The sequence below is a fragment of the Diuraphis noxia genome, unplaced genomic scaffold (genome assembly GCF_037042655.1).
Source record: "Diuraphis noxia isolate RWA-SAM2 unplaced genomic scaffold, SU_Dnox_SAM2 contig0003, whole genome shotgun sequence".
NCBI lineage: Eukaryota > Metazoa > Arthropoda > Insecta > Hemiptera > Aphididae > Diuraphis > Diuraphis noxia.
The window spans coordinates 62,268,574-62,288,016 of record NW_028301713.1 but is presented as its reverse complement, the minus strand read 5'-3'; the positions used below and the strand labels follow the sequence as shown (position 1 = coordinate 62,288,016).

The window sequence follows — 19,443 nt, the reverse complement described above, 5'->3', positions numbered from 1 at the left end:
TTTATATCCATAGATTAAAAATGGAATAAAAGTTCAACATTTTTATATAATATCCTATTTTTAAAAATTTGCCTCAATGGGTAATCATTTATATAATTTTGGTTGTTTATTATTTCGAACTATACAACTCGACTAAAATATATACTTCAAAATGTTTAATATTTTCTGTCCTAATAGATATTATCAAATATGATAATGATAATGACAGCATTGCTTTATCGATAAAAGAGTAAGTCGTTTTTGACAATAACTCGATGGGTGTTTTTTATTCTTTTACGATTGGAATACACACAGTTCTTTCTCGATAAGCTATAGCCTATAGTAGAATAATTGTACTTCGGACAAGTGGAAAAAGTAGTGGGACGGTAATATTTACAATATACAATTCTAATCCAAGACTGTTAACATATTATATTATTTATAACCAAAATATCTATATAGTTGGAAAACACACGTACTTAGCCCTCATGCCTCCGTTATTTATTATCGAAATATTAGTCGTCCCTTAACTTGGATTACTTCTGCAGTTCTGCGGGGAATGATTCTGGCAGACATTCCGATTCACCGGTATGAAGTATTACGCAAATATGAGGTCACACATTTCGACTGTGACGGTGTACCTCATATTATAATATTAACGGCGTGCAACGTTTTTCACGGCATAAACGACAAACACACACTGCAATTGTAAACAGTATTGTGGTTTGACGGAATCGTCCATCGCGGTCGTATCACGGCTTGACGCTGTACTACCAGTTTGTGTAAAAACACGCTCGTCCAAGGTTTTAAAATGATACATTGTATTGTGAGTATTAGTATATACTTAGTTAGTAGCTATTAAATCTTAGTCCTTACGTAACTTAACGTCCAGGGCTAGATTTATGATTTGGTGCCTCCGGGTCCAGTGCTTGGTGTATGCCCAAGGCCGGATTAAGCACCTATTGGGCCCCGGGGCTGAAATTTTATATGGGCCCTTTTGACAAAACATGCTTTACAATATAATGTTAACACAATATGAAAGATAATACAATACACTGCACACGAAAGAAATGTGAACTATAAAGCTTGTAATAATATTTAACCGAAAATGGCAAAAATATCCGACTAATGAATATTATTAGTTAGTAGTCACTAGTCTCGTATTTGCAATAGTTTTATAAAATGATACTAGATCGTATAGATTAATATATCATAAGCACTACGGGTTACTATAAATAACTTAAATGCATCGAGAATCGAGATAAGATATACTCGTACAATACTAGAGCGCGAGCGATTTCCCGTATTCCACCAATACTGGCAATATTACCCACAGACTTGTAATTATTTTCTAATTTTATGTCTATGTTATTACAGAAATAAAAATAACATAAATTATAACCACGGACTAAGATATACATAATATATATGTCTTAGTGCGTGGTAAAATGCATCTTTTCTACCATTGTGCTTTTGTAAGTATTTACTATTTAGTTATTTTTGTCGATAAAAAAAATGGTTTTTAAAATATAGAAAAACTATTTTTTTTTAATCACTGAAAATTATGTATCGGCTTAAAATTGTTTGGGCCCCTTTCACTTGGGTATTTGAGAGGGCCCCGGGGCTTCCGCCCCGGCTAGACCCCCCCTTAATCCGGCCTTGTGTATGCCCCCACTTATAAATTTTCTCTCTCAGTAATTGAAAATATGAATTATAAATAATAACTATATGTAATACTATATTGTGTAATAATAATATGAGCATTTCAAAATAGTAATTTGTTTCATGTTTGTACATTAAAAATGGTTATTACTGACATTAAAATTTAGATATAAAAAACAGCCTATGTCATTGACTAGATATTAGATCCAAATGTTTTTACTTCTAAATTTTGTAACAAGTCAATGCATTCTAAAATTAATTATAAGTAATAGAGTTAAATTAATTTTTCAGAATGTACTGTTTCATATTTGTTATGTTATGCATTAGTAAGACGGAGTAACACATGCGGGCGGATTACAACATGATTCAATTGTGTACTTAGTTAACAGAAGTTTTTATTATTCCAATCCTGTGCAGGAGCGAATTTAGAAATGTCTAATGGAAGGGGGCCTCAAACAAATTGAGTACATTATTAATATTAATATTACAATACATGTGTTGGAAACATCACACTATTCAGAATTTAGGATTAACGCAAATGTCATGGATTGAGCGGAGAATTTGCATATCACTTAAATGTTACTCCTAATTAGAGACAGCACCTGCTCTCAGTAATATAAAAGGCTTATTACGGTGGATAAGAGGAAGGGCATCGGCCCCTTGTGCCTATCTTAATACTCCCCAGATGCTGTGTAAACAAAATCGAGATAAATAATTATTTTCAATAATTTTATTTGTTTTCTAAAAAAATATTGTGGAGTCCACTTATCTGGTTAGGAGTTTTGGGCAATGGTCCCGCTTATTCCTCTCTACAATTAGCCCTGATAACTCGTGTATAGGTTTATGAAATCCATATATCTATATAGCCTAGCCGCTTTAGTAAAATATATATTATATGATAGTTGTGTTACACATAACGATTTTTAATATAAATTACAAAGCGCTATTGCACTTTGTTGCATTACATTATATTAAATGGATATTGGGTTTGGATCTCATAAGTTTCATGTTTAATATATACGAGTATTCTATACTTTATAGAGTGGCGTTATATTGTGTAGCCTAGTGTTTCTTAACTTTTGTGTGTTGGTGACTCAAAATATTTACCCAATTTTCATTCAGCTCTTTTGAAAATAATGTTCAACATAATCCTACATACCAGCCCCCGAGACCTTAATTTTTTCAATTATAATATAACTAAAAGAAACTATTAATCTTCATTTGCTTTTTTCACTCATATTAGATACTTATACCTATATCAATACATTAATTAATTTTTAATTTTTTTATAATAATATGTAAGCGATGCATTTAAAATTATTTGTAACTCAAAATTGGGTCTTCTATGGTTGAGAACCACTGGTATAGCCGACGACAACGGTATAATTGCGGTTATGGTGAAAATTTGACTGGACAATGATTATAAGGCAAAATATTATTTTTATATACGCGGTCGCTGCCCTGCAGAGACTATATGTATTATGTTAAAATATATAAAAACATAAGGTCTGTCTGTTTAAATACAGTTAAAGAATACGAAATAATAAATAACTTACTGCTGCATTCGGCGGACGGTCATATAGTTTTTCTTGGCATCGAACCAATACACAACGATAGTTGTTTTTAATCACTTAGCAGTCTTTGCGCATTGAAATTATAGAAAAGTAATCATCATGTAGTGTTAAGAAGGATGTCACATTTGCATGTGTTGTTTCCGTCTTACAAAAGTACAACACAACAAAAATAGTTTAGCTTGGGAATACTTTACCAAGGAAGGGAAGAAGTTTATCTGTGCTATGAATAAAAAATAAAAAATAAAATAAATAATAAAGATGCTGTAGCACAAAAAAGGTTTTTTCCCCTATGCGTTGTAAAATTTTGTAACTCTATAATAAACACGGAAGGAGTAAAGTTGTTATCTCGAGAAAATCAGTAATTGCTATGCTGTATCTTTTATGTAAGACAGAGATAACATGTGCGCGGGTGTGGCGTCCTTTTAAATTATTCAAAATTATTTAACCGACAATTTTACCAATAGTAGTAATAGTACCTATAATAAACTACAAGCAAAAATTGCAATAATATCATAAAATGTACTTGTATGAATACAGGCTGACAAGACCATCTCGTTCAAAGTCGTTTTTGGTATGACTGCCGACTGGTATGAGATGGTTTTAATATCATAATATATACTTGTTCGCCAGTTTTTGAGATAACAATAAGTGTGATAAATCTTAAAAAAAATTAAAAACGTAAAGTTTAACGGTAGCATTAACATTTCGTTGGTATTTCCCGCGTCTATGCCTCTATGTTTATTGTATTTTTTATGTTTTGTGTATTTGTTTATTTTATTTTGGATATAGCAAAAAAAAATATTTGTCAAAAACTGACGTTGTGTAAATATTCAAGTTTTCTTATCCTACCCTGATTACCCCTAAATTATTGTACTGGTCATTTTTAATTCAAACCCTGATAGTACAAATTTGAAATTTTAGTTTAAATTTACTAGTTTAAGACTAGATACTAAGATCACCACTAAAATATAGAGACAGCACACGAAAAGCAAAACAAAATACACATCATTGTGAACCCTCATTCCGCTCAGAATCAAAAACAAATGTTATCGGTACCTAATCACATAAAAACTCGCATACCTACTTAGTGTGGACAGTATTAACTTAGCTATTTCGACTATTCCACATATACATATAAATACTTTGAGTGAAATCATCATCAATACTACCTATAGTGCCTAGTCTAGTATAGGTACAACTACTGTTGTTGATATTGTGGTGAAACAATAACCGAAATGTATGGGATGAATATAGACAGCTTTCTATAGCGTTGTCGGTTTGCGGGTGGACCGCCGACGGGGTACGCTGCGAACTGCATAGTACAACTTATAAAACTATGCTGCACGTTCCGACACGGTGCAATGGTGTGCGGTGCATCGACTGCATCGAATTCCGAGCGATTGCCGGAATGCAGACGATTCGGAATAGTTATAATCGCGCATAATAATAATTGAATAATTGTATTGTATTGGGATAGACATCGGCCGATCGGCGGCGACGGCTTCGGCATCAGCTGTTAAGCCGAAAAACTTGCATGCGACCCACATCACGACGCCACCGGGGTGCCGCGAACCGCATAACCCGCAAACATGGGGTACCTATACAAATACAAAAATACAACTCAACCACGGGGTTCCGCCCAGGGGTGGGTGCAGTCTTCGCGCACATACACACACTTATACATAAATTATTATACACGGATCCACATCTGAGGAGACTCATCTGCGGCGGACGGCGGACGGGTGGCGGGGGCGATCGCTGCTGCAGCATTCGAGTGTATTATAATGTATATACGGTGGCAAGGGGAAGTGCGGAAGCGATGCTGGGCCTGCAATTGCGGCGTTGGCGGATGCCGTGAGGTCATTCGGTCAAAGCTGCGAACGCCATCTGCTCGCCAAAGCAGCGTGTACGCTTCTCTGCCCGTCGCCCCGGGGAGACCGCTGGCGAGCGGGCGCACGCGGCGTTCACGTCCGATCGATTTTCGTTCTCGAGCCGGCGTACGGCGCGGGTCGATGCTCGTGGCGCGACCGGCGGCGGGCAGTGGCGCGCGTGCACCATCGTCACGGGCACGGGCACCGCCGCCGCCAACGCCGCCACCGCCGCAAACTTTCGCAGTCCCGCCGACGGAGCCACGCGCACGCACGCACACGGCGCCAGAACGCCGCCACCGTCGCAGATCCGCGAGCCGTACGGCAACGCTCACGTCGCATCGTTTTTAAACAGCCGCCGCCGCTACCGTTCATAAGTTCATAAAAATATTATATTTTCTCGCACCAAACGGTGGTTCGTCGGCAATAGTTGTCGGTGCTCTGTTCGGTTTCCTCACTCGTTCGTTTCGCCGCTGCAAGCCGACATACATTTGACACATTTTTATAGGTACAATATACAGCAAACAGAGCGTATAATTATATCGGTCTTCGACGCGGGGCCTCGAAAACTTTCGGCAGGACTGCAGCGAGGAGAGTCCGCGGGCGCGCGTCTGGCGGCGTGCGTGCTCGCTTCGGTCTCGAATGCGAGCGAGCGAGGGCGCGCGCGCATCTCGCCGCCGATAGCGTACGCAGTAAACGCGCGCGCGCGCCCCCTCTTCGCCACACACTTAGCAAACCACCCACGATCACCCCGGCACCCCTGCGGCCACGAGTTCTTGTGTCGGCGCCAAACACGGTATATAATACGAGGCACGCGTAACAAGTATAAATGGTAAACAATGGCCGGCGACCAGTCCGGGCGCAGGTAAACGTTTCCGCCGTGACCCGACGAATAGACGTGGACGACATCATCGTTGCCGCCGACGTCGCAAGTACGTATTGCTCATTGCACAATATAGTGACCTTCAAACGATATTTTATTATGTATGTGAGTTGAAGCGTTATGTATATTAGTCCATAAATAGACCGTATGCGATGACATCCTCCTCGTGACTATTTCGTTGTTTAGTGACGCTGCAGCACTATGTATACGACTTGCAGTGATCTTAAGCTGCCTTTATTTATAATTTCTAGGTTACTATATCATATATCACAATTTGATGTTAACTTTTCTTTTGTAGCAGTCATTAGTGATGAGAAATTTACAGTAGCATAACTTTTTATCATCATCCTTCGAGATATACAGTATATTATGTATATGAATGGCGTGACCTAGAGATCTTATTGAAATATACAATTAAAAAAAAAAATTATATATATCATAATATGAGCGGTGCGTGACTTGAATAGGAAATAGAGAAACTCTATAGTGACGAGAAAAGATTTTTATTCCCTAGTTAATTAATATAACTAATAAAACCGCTGTATGGGTATAGGCTATTCCACAACTACATCACCTTTATGGGTTTTTTAAACCCTCAAACATATTACCAAGAAGCAACAAATATTTCATTACTCATTAAACTATTAGATACTTAAACGTTTCAATCATATGCAATAAGCGTGCATAGGTGATAGACTTTTGCAGGCAATTCAGAATATACTAGTAATTTTTTTTTTTTAAATAGATTATTTATAATTCACCAAGTTAGTTGTTTAAAATACATATTTTTTATAAAATGTCTTACACCGCAGAAGTGACTAATTTTTCAATGGAACAAAATATTTACATAGTAAACAAAAATTTGTTATTAATTTTAATTTTATACATAATATATATATTTTTTATAACATAGTATTTTTGTATTTTAGAACAAATGTATTCTTATAGTTTTCTCGTCTTTTATCATTAGCGGTTATATATCACAGTTTACTCAAATATTAAATATAATTATTAGGTGTGCAGGTGTCCATACATTTGATATCAAAAAATAAGTAGGTACTTAAACACATTAAGTTAAAAATATCAAAACAAAAATTTGGAAAAAATTAATACGTTTTAATAAATAAATAACAATACGTCATAAGACTTGAGATTCTCAGTCCTTTGTGCTCCCCCTCCATCCCACTACCCTACCAAAAATCCTTTATTTATGCAACTGTGAACCGGTCGCATTATGTGTTATCATATTATACTATCGTCGATCGTGGCTTATGACACACATCGGTGATGATTTGTTCGCGGGGGTTGGGGGCCGAGGGCGATGGAAGCAGCTACGGAAGTCCCGGGCTCTCGACCGAGTAGACGACGAGAGTCTCGCAGTTATCACCGCCGCGCGCCGTTCCGATGGAGGTACGCCTATCCTCGACGTCGGGTTCTGGTCGAAAAATTCCGTTTACGATACCGCTCGCTCTGCCACGCGAGTATAACATTGTATTGGTGACTACTGACTATAACCAGCACTAAACACATAACGTGTATCTTGTATAATGTACATTCATTTTTATCTGCTCACTGAATTGTGCAGCCAGTCGGTAGCAACGTCGACATCTATGTATATATTTTATATATTATGCAAACTTCGACGCCATTTACCCGCGAGAAAGGCATTCGTCGCGATTTATTTTTCGTATTTTGCGACGGATATAGTAGTCACGGTAGATATTTGGCGTGCGGGTTCATATTATGTATTTCGCGTTCGTATTTATTTTATTTTCTGCAGCGATGTAACTTAATTATGGATATATGGTGCCATTGAAATTAATATATTTATGATTACGTACATAAGTCCCACGTCGGTCGTTCTGAAACGTGTGTTGTATATACGCACATGGTATAATGTATTATTTGGCTATTATAACGTCTCAAACGACTCATAGACTGTTTTGGTTGTATAATTTCACTTACGTCTTAAGTGACAGGTTAGCTCGATGGAAATGAGTTCATAGTATGTCATAGACCATATTATATAATAACACGTGTTTTAGATCAAACAGCGTTTTTTTTTCTCTAATAATCGTGTGCAGATCAAATGGAAAGTGTATATATTTATGTCATTTTTACTATAAATTAATAAGCGAATTCAAAGTCTTTGAGTACTACTGATACAGTGTATCATTATATATACATATGTGACCGACTCAAATAAAAAAAAAAGAAGTTTTAGAATCTTGATGTTGGATCAATTCAATGTTTTAATGGAATCGTGTAGGCACTCATATCATTTATGTAAGTTGCGGATCTTTAAATTAAGTGCTGACGACTGCGTTATTTGCGTGTGAAATTTGTATTATCTATTATAAATACCATAATATTATATATTAATATATTATATAGTATATCTCAAAAGAAATACATTAACTCGAAGGAAGACATTTCAGGGGGGGGGGTTGCGACCCCCTAATCACTCATCCCCTACACTACGAACTATACTACCCATATCACCCTAATAATTATTTTTGACCTATATCTGTAACATGCGTCTAAAGGTGATTTTTTTTAGCAGTATAAGTATGCAATTAATTTGAAATTTTCTTATCAATTACTTTTGGAAAAAACAGCGTTCAGATGTATTTATTTGTTATGGTCTTACAGATATATTTAGGGTTATAATGTAGTTTTGGGATATACACTGTACAAATATTTTGTTCATCTCTGTATATAACACTACCAGCAGCCGCAGTGATCCATTACAACCGAATTGTTTGTTTGATTTTATCGTTCTGCATTGCCTGATGGTATGCTGCTACACGCATTTTCAATGTCTTCATTCCGATCGATAGATTTTCTGTTAAATTTCGAAATTATTATACACAAAATCACAGTTTAAACTATTATTATATTCATACACTTTTCGCATAGACTCTTTAAGGCTCAATTTAAGGGTGGCGACGGTGATTATCCATCACGGATGTTATACTGTCTTTAAGTTTATAATATGGTACCTATCTATGTATATAGTATATTAGTAGATATGTATAAAATACGAAGTGCGTTGAGGACTTACAGTGATGTAGTACTTTTTTACGTGGCAGGGTACAAAATAACGAGTGTAACCACAATATAAGGAATATATAATTTGTTTTGTAGAAAATCTCAACAAATATGGTGTCATAATATATATATATATTTTTTTAAACTTTAAATGTTTATATAAATTTATATATAATAACAATATTATGTATTTATTTTATCATTTATAAAGAGACACAGAGTAAAATATATTTAGTTCAAAATAAAAATTCAATATTGATACTGGAATAGCATAATTATAATTAGGTACCTAGGTAGGTTAATAAGAAAAAATTAGGAACTTGTATGGTTTTATATTAAAAACTTAAAACAATAAAATTCTGTTTGGAAATGATGTCTTATTTTTTTACTTGATCGGTATTGAACCGTAGATAGAATATTTAGACGATGCTGCAACAACTCGTATAGTGTAGTAAGTATGTAACTAAAATAGTATGTACTACAAAATAATGTTGTAGGTAGTGCTTGTAAATGAGTCTAGAAATCTGTAAAATGAGTCTAGAAATCTGTAATCAGGACAGGATCACCAGATAATTGGCCATGTGTAAAATTTCTGATTCTTCAATGATTAGATAATACTTAATAATATGCAACTTAGCAAGAACTCGATAATAATAATTTTGTTTACACACATTTCTTTAATGCGTCTAAATATGAAATACTAAAATACATCCAAATAATATCTGACTCAAAACGTAAAATTCGTAATTTTATAACGTAGGTAGAGAAACACATATTTTATACTTTTTAGAATAATACTGCGGAGGTGGATGAAGTGCCCCCTTTACACCCTTTCTATATTATATATACTGTGCTGTGTGTACACACTACACAGTTATGTATTATGTATGTAAACATATTACGTTATTAAGATGCAATTACTCATATACGCGCGACCTTTGCGAGTCAGACCATTCGCTCTATTTGTCTTTCCATTCAGGACTATAAATTAACGGTACAATCAAATGCAAACAACTACACAAGCACTTATATATACAATGTACAGGATGCAATAGACATAATTGTCATTGGGATTAACAAACTGTTTAATAAATTGTATATTCTGATAATTTTTTCGACTTAATTATTAGTTTATTAAATAAAAAAAATACATATTTTAAAAATAATTTAAACTGATTATAAGAACGAACGTTATCATGATGGTTGAGTTAGTTAATTACATTTTCCATTTATTTCTATTATTCCTTGTACATTTATATTATAATGGTACTTATATAAAAACCACAATGGTCTAATTTAAAGTCTCCAAAGACGAATTTTGGTATGCCATGTATATATTACTTTAGCGATGGCCCTATATACTGCGTACCTATATCATAATATACACGTGCGACGATATCCCCAAGGTGGGCGTAAAACGTATTTTTCTTACACATAAGTTGGAGTGCTCGTACCTCATATATGTATATATGTATGTGTGTATGTGTGTGTGCGTACACCCAGTTAATTTTCACTATATCTTTGCCTACATAAACTATATTTTACGGTATCAGCCATGTCCTGCACATATACACGTGTATATTATATGTATCGACCTATCGTACATTATATTCGTAGTATATATCGAGTGTTTATACATTTATTTTTCCTATTCAAGTAGTTCTTAAATTTCACAAAATATTCGTTTTTGCAATGGCATTTTTGAACAACACACACACACATATAAAAGAGGGTTATCCAGTTACAAAATAAAAAAAGAAACACGAATCTAGAGTATTTTGCGAGTTATAAATTGTGCTGCAAAAATAAAACATCGTGTGCGTCATATTATTCGAATAGTTTCGATGAAATACATTTTATATGCTCGGTGCATGTGTATGGATAAAATTAAAGTAATATGTATGTCCTTCATCATAATACTCTGTTTTGTCGCACAAAGTAAACGTCCGCGGTGAATATATATATATATATATATATATACAAATTATAGCAAATTATACACTATACCTAATATTATGTTGTATACATACAATATAGGTACTGCAATATAACTATATATTATACATAGGTTAGGTTATATGTATCTATATAGTTTATATACAAGGTACTTCGCACTTAAATCAAGCAGGTTCACTCCTTTGATTATATATTTATTCAAAATTCTGTTTTTAAAATATTTAAATACACCTAGGATAAATGTCATATTTTCAAATACTTAGATTTTTAAATCATCAAAAGAGTTTATTGCGGTGATGAAAACTGTTCTTTTTTGTAGTACATTTCTAATCACACAATTTTATCAACGGTATGATTTATTAGCATTTTTTAATTTACAAAAATTGTCTTACTAAATATCATATTTATTGTTATATGTTATATGCATAGGTACTGTATACCTTTCAATATAACAAACATATTATTCTTAGTCAATACAATTATAACAAAAAAAACTACTCATTTGAATTACAATTTAAAATTCATCAAAGTCGTCTGCTTAATAATTTTCAGTAAAAAAAGGAAGTTCTCATTAAAAAGAAAGTTTGTATCACCACAATATAATACCCTTAACATTTTGAATTTAAGGATTTGTAAATATTTGTAGATAAGCACCTATAGATAGAATTAAACGAATGCATTGTTATAGGATAAAATGATGGTGAGCATTTTTGATGTGTTCATATCATATTTTTTATATTAAATTGGTTTATAATATTAATTAATAATATATTTTTATGTAATAAAATTCCGGATGTGTGTGGCAGATATCATATTATTATAAAGCCACAAGTTTTGATGAGTGTGAAGTGGTATGTTTTATATGCATATATGTATATACATATATAATATATATAAGGTGTAACGGGACTATTTAACAAATTTACATTACAAATATTACTATATTTGTCAAATAGTACTTTTACACCCTGTATATATATATATATATATTTGTGAGTATAGTCATGCATGTAATTTAGACTATCATATCGGTCATTTTATCGAGCTATATTATTCATTCACATATCAAATATTATATAGTGATTATAATGGAAACATTTTACTATGTTAAATGTTAAGGAAAACATAAATAGGTATTAGCAGTATGAACGAATTATAAACATGATGTTAAAATAATAATTGTTCAACTGCAGTGATCCACTTATCGAAATTAAAAATTAGCTTGGGTTTGACTAAAACTCTATTTATTTATGGCCATTTGTTTGTAAGATAACCATGATTGCGTGAACTTGAAATACAAAAATTCTTATGTAGAATCATAATCATTAATCTTAATAGATTATTATTTTAAACGCCCTGTATATATCACCAGTATAGATTTAAATTGTTTTGTTGAAAACGGTAAACAGATGTTGTGAGCTATATACGTCAATTATACAACCAAATAATAAATTATTTATAAAATTAACAATGAAAACCTGTACAGAATAACCAACTGATGAACAACAATATTTTTGTTAATTTTATTTGTTTATAATATAAATATATAATTATATTTAGGCTTATAAATTATAATAAGTGGTTTAGTGTAGGTAAATCAATATCCTATTAGACGAATTATTTATTTATTTAGGTAAAGAATTGTGTAAACATATACCTAGGTACTTAATATTTTTACAATCTTGTTGAATTATGATTTGATGAGTAAACTCAAATATTATTAATTATTAATTATTTCTTAATTTTGTATATAGGTGTAATTAATTTTTTTTATAAATAAAACGTATAAATATTGGTTTTATAATCTATCTATGATCATACTTTATACCTAGGTACATATATAAGCTCATAGATATTAGCTCAGTTGTATCACTGTATTATTAATTTTTTATAGAATGAAATATGAATAAATGCAAGTCTGCAATTAATTACAATAATAATAATAATAATGCTGCCCATCTAAAATGATTTAAAGTTTAATTCAGGTTTATTCTGTTTTGCAGTATAACAAATAAACATGATGGCCTTAAAAAAAAAAGATGTTTGACTTAAAGAAGAAATGTCGGTAAAAATAAAATAAAATGGACGAATCGATAGACGTGAGTATTTGACAGTAATCGAATATAAACATATTATATACGAATATATTATTGTACTTTCGCAATGAGCATTAAACATAAATCATAATTAACAATAAATAGAAATATAGCCAATGAAAATAATATATACGAATGTATGTAATATGATTATTTAAAATCCATTAGAGTTTTTATTTGAGTTCATATGAGTATAAAACTTCGCAATAGTAAAAAATACATTTTTTTCAATTTATAAAAGTAACATTATCTATTCCTTATTATCACAGGTTAAATAATAATAGTTTTATAAATTATATTATAAAATAATATTTCAGTCTGTATACACGCATAATCGCATATATAAACATGATTTATATAGTTTTGACTATATGTTAATATATTAATTTTGCACTTTGTCTATCGTTAATAGTAAATACTTAGGTACAAATATAACTGCGTAATAAATCATAGTATTCATTTTTTTATTTAAATTAATATCAAAAACTTACTGGGCCTCACTGAGACAAACAGAGGCCCATGTTATTTATATTATAATACACGTGTATAGTGTACATTGAACATATAATATTAATTACCAATTATATGGAGATGATTTGAATGTGTAAATGTTACAGTGTTATAGTTAAACGTTAAGTAGGTATTATGTATTCGTTTTCGAATGATAACGATATATGAAACAAACATTTAGTTATTTTTTTATTATCTAATAACACTATAGAATTTTTGCATAGAAATTAATGTTTTTAAATTTAATACATTTTTGGTGGGAGAATTCGAATTTACGGATCTTTCAAAAAAAAATATTATTTCTTACCATTCCACACGAATATGGTTCAGGTTAGGTAATGTAAATTGTAAAGTTACTGTCTTCATTTAAGACTCTTAAATTAGAATAACTAGCTAAACACCGCTATAATAGGTACTGTATTCAATATTATTATATTTACCTACGCCTATTTGCTTGGTTATTGATTAATATTAAAAGTTGTCTAATAAAAAAAAAAAAACATTTTGATAATTAAAGTTTTTTTTCAATTAAACTCATACTTTTAAAATTATCAAAATTAACTATACGTAACGGCATGTTTTAACGATATAGTTTTTACTAATTTTTTATTAAGTATAGGTATCTAAACATATGAAGGTTGTCAACTCGTTTGATCTTCTAGCTTAGAGAATCAGCTACAGTCTACTATAAACTATTGGATAACAGCATAATATTATGGAGTTTAATAAAAATGCGTTGTATTGCACAGTCTGTATAAATGATTGTAATTCGTTGTAAAACGTCGTATTAACCGATTTTTTTACGATGCTAGGTCGTATATAAACACTGTGCATAGAACTATAACGGTATATCTACTGACAATTTTTTATTTATTACGTAAAGGTTGCGTAGGCTTTAAAATAAATCGTGCATTTTCTAATCTAGCATACAATGACGTAAAATATGTTGAATATTATTATCGTTAATTATTATAGGTGATAATTTTATTGTTTAGACACATTTTAACCAACGTCCGACGTTATTCGACAGTTTGAATATCTCGTCATAAAAACACGCATTCAGAGGGTAATCCATGTTAAGTATTTTGATATTCCAGTGATTAATCCGACAATAAATATTTGAAATGTTGAGTATTTAATTTGTTTTCGAGCTCAATCTCGCAGTTTTCCTTTAGTTATCGCCTTCGCGTATATTACAGATAGGTACATAAGTGCGTTATTACTGCAGTATTATATTTCTATGACGTATGTATACGATTAACTTAGAGTTTGTTTTGATCGGTGCATATATGATATATTGTATAGGTCCACTTAGTCCGGAGTGTTGTAATAAAAAAAGATGTTCGACTTTAACAAAAAAAAAATATCGTTAAAAATAAAATAAAATAGACCAATTTATTAGACAATGTCATGCGTATTGATATAATATATTTTATATTCTTGAACTACTGCAGTAGAGCTGCCATAGCAATCACAGATCTTTTATAAAAGTGAATAACAAAAATGTCCATTAATATATATTGATAATTTATAAATATAATGCGCTATAAATATTTTCTGAATAATTTATTATAAGATATAATTAAAGTTTATTATAAATTACATTAACTGTCTGGTTAAGTTTTATCATAATCTTTTAACGAATAACATAATAATTAATAATTGTTGCTCTCTGTGTTATTATAAGTAACATTTTGATGCACATATTATATCCATAACTAACAAACAGTTAAATCATATTATATTATACTTAATCAGTTTTTATTTTAAATGAAATTATAATATCATATAAATATAGCAATGATAATAATAAAGTAAGATGTTAAATTTGAATTCAATAACATGATACTATATAGTGTATAATACACTGATATTTTTACTAAAGTAATTTGTTTTACTATTAGAAGTACAGTAGGTTGAAAAAATCTTTGCCGAAAACATTGCTTTTAAGAACGTCATTGTGTGTAATAATATACTTAAATTAAAAATTTCAAGTTCCATTGCATACATTTTTTTAAATTATAACAAAATAATAAAATCATTGTTTTTCGTTTAAATATAGGTAGATCATTTTATCGCAATTTGATCATCAAATGCTTAAAAAGCGGGAAAGTGGTTAACGCTCTGCTGTACAGTAGATTACAAGTGGGTTACTGTAATGGATAGAATTCAATTTGAATCCAATGATATTATATAATTGTATACGAAAAGCGATTCTGAGTGGAGACGGTTTATCTGTCTAAGACATATTATAGGTTATTAAAAATTTTCATATCTTAGATTTTTTTTTTTTTTTTTATTTATGTATACACAATCTGTTCCTAAAAGGTACAATAAGAGTATTTGCTATAAGTTAAATTAGTAACATGAGAATTTGATAAAAGAAGCCACCCAATGATGACACTTTTAGTTTTGAATTAATATTAAAAAAAAAAAAATTTTTTCTTTTTATATGTTAAAAGATCTCTACATGCTACATCATTTGCGTTTTAAGCGTCTTGGAGGATTTCCAGGAATAGCATTTGTTGAGAGAGCTTTAATAAGAGGATTGGAATGAGAGGATAGACGATTGTGGAATCTGTTATAGTAAATTATTGCTTCTTCTTTCACAGATTTAATTTTCAAATCAGTGTGGAGGGTATGATTTGAAACATATGGGGGAAGTTTGTTAGTTTTCTTAAAGCAATGTTTTGGAAAGCCTGGATTCGGTTTATATTCGATTTTTTAGCATTTCCCCAGAGTTGGAGACCATAAGTCCAAATGGGTTTGATAAGGGTTTTATACAATCTTAGATTTAAAAAGAAAATTTTTTATGAATTTCCATCTAAGATAATTTGAACATAGTCGTTATTTTTATGTATTTAGTCAAAATTTAAAATTTAAATGCTTATAAAAAAAAATCGTGCGTATGTATTTTCAATATTTTTCAACTGCTATTGAAACAATATGTTGGAGGCCTTATATTAAATTTCGAAGCTTTTTTACCAAACCACTAAAATTTTATTGACATTAATAGAAAAAAAAAAACCAAAAAGTTAAAAAATTAAAATATCAGTAAATAGCTTTAAACTAATCAAAATATTTTGAAAATCTTATTAAATATAGAAAATGCCTATATAAACATTCAGTGAAAATTTCAAGTATCTGTGGTCGTTTGTTTTAGAGGTACACCAAAATAAGAAAATCACTAAATGAGAAATCTAGTGTAAATCCAATGTTATAAAAATTTAAATTTCAAACGCTCGTAAAAACTTAATTTGACTTTCTGGTGGATATTTATTTTTTATGATAAAGGTTGAAAAACTTGTAAGAAATCTTGTATTAAATTTTTAAATCTAAGATTTGAAAATACAATTTTTTATGAATTTCTAGCTTAAAATAATTTGCGAATTTTTGTGACTTTTACGTATTTTGTCAAAATTCTATTTTTTAATGTTTATAAAAAAATTGTGAACATGTATTTCTTTTATTTTTTAACTGTTATTGTAATAATATGTTAGGAGCCTTGTATTAAATTTTAAAGTTTTTCTACCGAAAAATTAAATTTTTATCGATATTAATTAAAAAAAAAAACTAATAATGATCGTGAATTGCATGGTGGATAGAAATACTTATAATATAAACATTCGGTGAAAATTTCATATATTTATAGTCATTTGTTTTAAAGTTACATCAAAAACCAAAATCGATTTTGTCGAAAATTGATTGTGTGTAAAAATTCCCGTTTTTTCCTTAACTTTTAGTTTGTTTATCCTAATTAAAGAACTAAAGAAAAATATTTGGAACTTTTTATTTTTTACCCTCTAAAGTAACAACTAGATTCATTTCATGATCGAACGAGGTACTGAAGTCAAAAATCGAAGCACTTTTACTGCCCCAAAACATGATGACAGACACAAAAACAAAAAAAAACAACCATCATTGTAAAATCAATACATTCCTCGCTCCGCTCAGAATCTAAAATCGTGCCTGCAGTGTATCAAGTATTTTAAAAATATTTGAATAAAAACTCGGCGTTTCTTCCAAAGAGGAACTTTGTATTCAATTTTCAAGATTTTTTACTCAAATGAATTTTTCGTACATAAAACGAAAAAAAAAAAATTAAAAACTACAAAAATTAAAATGGCTATAAATAGTATTAAAGTGCCAAAATATTTTAAAAGTTATACTATATGTGTTGCAAATGCTGATATATATACATTTAAAAGTTAATGTATATCTATTATTGTTATTTATTTGTTAATTGCATCGAAATTAGAAAATCGTTATTTAACGCGTGAATATATTATATTCTAGTTAAAATTTTAATGCTCAATCTATATTTTTTAATTTCAATAATGACAATTTATGAGTTGTTATGTATTAAATATTCAAATTTCAGAAATGAATATTATTACGTGTCTATCTATTTTTATATTCTTTAGGTATACCTATATGAAAAAATTATGAAAACCTTGTGTTGAATTATCAAGGTTTTTGACTGTGCGAATATTTTTTTACTGACAATTATGGAAAATAAATTTCAAATGTCAAAAAAGTAAAAATAATTTGAAAATTATATAAAAAATACAAATAACAACATTTTGTTAAAATTGTTGCATACAATTTCCCGTTTTTCTATATTTTTGTTTTGTTTATTCTTTATACCGCTTATTTAGAAAAGTACTTGGACATGCTCAATGCTCATCACTTAAAATTCCAACTATCAAATATCTAACAAACATCTCTTAAAGATTTTAATTTTTTAATTTTAGCTTACTAAAATCATTATTATTTATTTCATGTATTTTTACCGTGACTTTTTTGGAGGCCCCATTGTTGATTGTTGAGTCAAATCCATGCTTGCAGTATACTTGGATTCTATGGTACGATATTCGTATATACTATAAACGCGTACCACGTATCATACCATTGTAATAATAACGTTATTATCTTTGGTTTTTTTTTTATCATACATAAAACAGTATTTATATGTAGGGTGGTGGGAAACGTTGTCGACACGAGATGTATTTTCGTGATCTCTTTTAGACGCGCTTAGCAGGGGCATTGGGTTCTCGCCAAAACACATGTTTCAGTAGCGGAGTGGGAGCGACAGATTGATGCAGTGTATATAATATCATATGTGAATAATTTTTCACCAACGGCCGTCGTCCAATTTTATAGCCACGTCGTGGGCCAACTTTTCTGCGCGTAGAGAGAGTGAGCGATAAAGTCATTGAGAGAGATCGAATTGAGGGATGTTTTTGGGCATATGCAAATGTGTAAGATCCATCGCCCACTCGTTTGAACAGAAACGCTTAGCTGGCACACACCACTATAGTCACGTAGAGGCGTGTACGTCCTACGTTCTTAGGAAAAGACTGCATGTGCGAGAAACTAACAAATTTAGTCCTGTTAGAGGACTTAACGATTTAAGTGCTCGTTGGTCACACATAACTTTAGTATCGGGTGTCAATATTGTATATAATGTAAGAAAAATCGAATTCAAGTGTTTTATTATAATTAATATTGTTAGGTATCTATAGGTATTTGTCGGTGATGTTGGTGCCCGAAATGTATTACAGAACACAGAAGAGTATTACAATATCGGAGTGTACCTCCCTTCCAACCATGACTTTTTTGGTATTTTTAGTACGTTTGTGTTAAAAGGTTATTTATATTATATGTATTTTTTATTAAACCGAAAAAAATCCATATCAATCAATTGGATTTAAATTGGCAGCAGAAACTTTTACTGTAGTAAACAAAATAACTGTTTTTTTTTTTTTTTAATTCCCCTTGCAGGTATTATATTTATAATTATTAATGTTATGTATATATTGTACGGTTCATATCCATTTTAGTCTTTAGAATTTAGATTCTGG

General features: G+C 30.9%; 2 protein-coding genes across 8 annotated transcripts in view; one reads left to right on the top strand and one right to left on the bottom strand.

Moving 5' to 3' along the window:
- Window positions 1–19,443, bottom strand: part of LOC107163610 (UDP-glucosyltransferase 2-like) — a 35,511-nt gene that overhangs the window by 3,655 nt on the left and 12,413 nt on the right. Inside the window, exon 1 of one of the 4 annotated variants that reach the window (XM_015511090.2) lies at window positions 18,373–18,516. The exons of 2 other annotated variants lie outside the window; for them this stretch is intronic. The gene's annotated coding sequence lies outside the window, so the exon portion shown is untranslated. Of the gene's footprint in view, window positions 1–458; window positions 711–18,372; window positions 18,517–19,443 lie in introns of those variants that run through there. One more of the 4 variants, XM_015511091.2, reaches the window with a different exon arrangement.
- LOC107163609 (C-Maf-inducing protein-like) overlaps window positions 5,309–19,443 on the top strand; it is a 38,423-nt gene continuing 24,288 nt past the window's right edge. Inside the window, exons 1-2 of one of the 4 annotated variants that reach the window (XM_015511086.2) lie at window positions 5,309–6,015; window positions 12,977–13,072. The gene's annotated coding sequence lies outside the window, so the exon portion shown is untranslated. The remainder of the gene's footprint in view (window positions 6,016–12,976; window positions 13,073–19,443) is intronic. The other 3 variants (XM_015511083.2, XM_015511087.2, XM_015511084.2) reach the window with 3 other exon arrangements.